We start from the raw sequence: 2,087 nt of genomic DNA, 5'->3' as shown, positions 1-2,087 counted from the left end.
GATGCAGCCGGCCCGACGGTCGGGGCAGCACCAGCCCGGAGCGAGCCCAGTGCGCCTGAGTGGCCTCTTCAGGAGTCCCTCCGCTGGGTTTTTACAAGGAAACTGGCCCACGCACACGCGCGCACACACGCACACACACACGCACGCACACGCCTGCACTCCCGTGTTTCCTCTGCCAGGAGACCGCTCTGCCTCGGTGCCCCTCAAACGCAGTGAGTCCCATTGAAGGCCACGTCTTCCTCCCAACCCCGTTCCTTCTCCGGGGGCTCTCCTCCCGGGTCACTGCTTCCCCTACAGAATCTGCAGCGTGCCCCTGCCGCATCCTTCCTCGTCCTCTGGAACTAACGGGTCTCCAAATCCTATCCCCTCCCCTCCCCCTCCAAAAACCCCAAACCCACTTCCAAACCAGGCCCTGCCCCCCTAGGGCTCCCATCCACCTTGCTAGGCCAAGGCGGCAGCCCCACAGGGTCTCCGTGGGTGCCAATCTGGGCACTTGCCAACTCCCTCTTGGCATGCCTACCTGCGGCCTCCACCACAGCCCAGAGCCGCGCCCACGCCCCTGCAGCCCTGGGCCCGGAAGCCCTTCCCACGAGCCTTCCGCTCACACGTCACCTCCCGGGTACGGGTACGACTCCGACGTCCCCAGGGCTCCCGGCCACTCCGCTGGCCCTCCTCCTGCCCAGCGGTCACACAGCCCACCGCCCGCTCACCGGCCTCCCCACTCAGACGCCCGTCTCCTGGCTCAGCCCTGCCCCCAACCCCAGCGCAGCCCAGGGACGCTCTCCTTGTTCGCTCGTGTGCCCACGCCCACGCGGTCATACAGGAGACCGTCATACGTGTGCCTGGTCATATGGTGAGCTCGGACCAGGGTCCCAGGAGATGGAGGCTCACACGGTGGGGGAACGACAGAACCGGAACGGAGGGCAGGGTGGCCCGAGGGCGACAGACGTCCTTGAAGGTGAGGATGCAACCCCACTTCCCAGAAACACGTCTCCCCACGCACAGCACCGTGTGCGCACGGACCTGGTCCTCAGCTGGGGGGAGCAGGCCTTCCAGAACATGGTGCCTCCTGTCTGCCTGGTGAATCGGCACATGTGCCAACGTCCTACGGTGCTGACCGGGAGCACCAAAGCTAAAAAGAAAAGAAACGTCCTTACCCTGCGCCCCCCGCCCCCCAATTCCCACTATATCCTAAGATGTAAAAAACAAGGGAGAGAAGATGCGGTGGCAGCGCACAGTGACGGAACAGGGAAAGGAGCCTCAATATCCGACTTCCCCAGCTGCTGGGCACTGGCAGCCGCGGTCACGGCTGAAGAGCGAACACACACTGTGTCCCCTCCAGGGGAGGGCCTGGCAGGAGGCACGGAGGACGTGTCCACGGGGTGAATTTTCCTTCCTTTCACTTTTAAGCGCGGCCCTCAGACCCGCTTTCCTGGGAATCAGAGCGTCCTTTACACGCCAGCGCCTCCATCCACGGACACGGATCCCTGGGCCAGGGTTTGGGGAGGACGGTTCTCGTTGGATTTCTGTCCCTCCCGTCTCCTGCTATGAGAGGGCGGAACCTGCTGGCTCCTTCCCCCCCCGCGTCCTCCTTCGCCCCCCGACCCTGCCACCACGTCTAAGCAACTGTGCGGTGACGGGAAAGAGAGAAGAGGGGAGAGGCTGTCCCTGGGAGCGGCTTTCTCTAACTCAGTCATTAATGCTCCCCCTTCAGGAAAAACTCAAACTCCCCCAGCTCCCTGCGCAGATCTGGCCAAATCTGCAAACAGTTGGGAAGCTCAAGGAATAGCTGACAGTATTCCCTAAGACCAGCTGTCTCCAGAGAAAAGCTCAGTTAACAAACTCAGCCCCCAAGTGAAGCACAAATACGCACGGTGACCCCTTCCCCGACCTCCAGGCCCAGGGCCACGGAGAAGGTTCATTCGCAGGAGCCTGCTCCATGCTGAGCTCTAACAACGAAGGTGCCTGTGTCCCCCGCACAGTTCTAACGCCAAATCTAACACCAAATCGTGTCCGTAACTTACGTTTCACCGACTTATCTCGGGGAGGCGGGGTTTAAGACCAGCGGGGCGCTGGACATACTCAAG

At 62.3% G+C, this 2,087-nt stretch overlaps 1 protein-coding gene across 1 annotated transcript in view; it reads right to left on the bottom strand.

The window, feature by feature from the left end:
• PAPD5 (PAP associated domain containing 5) overlaps positions 1–2,087 on the bottom strand; it is a 24,384-nt gene that overhangs the window by 14,054 nt on the left and 8,243 nt on the right. The window lies entirely within an intron of this gene.

Source organism: Myotis davidii, unplaced genomic scaffold (assembly GCF_000327345.1).
Source record: "Myotis davidii unplaced genomic scaffold, ASM32734v1 scaffold328, whole genome shotgun sequence".
NCBI classification, from domain to species: Eukaryota; Metazoa; Chordata; class Mammalia; order Chiroptera; family Vespertilionidae; genus Myotis; species Myotis davidii.
Note: the sequence above shows the minus strand (reverse complement) of the source record. Positions and strands in the feature narration are given on the sequence as shown.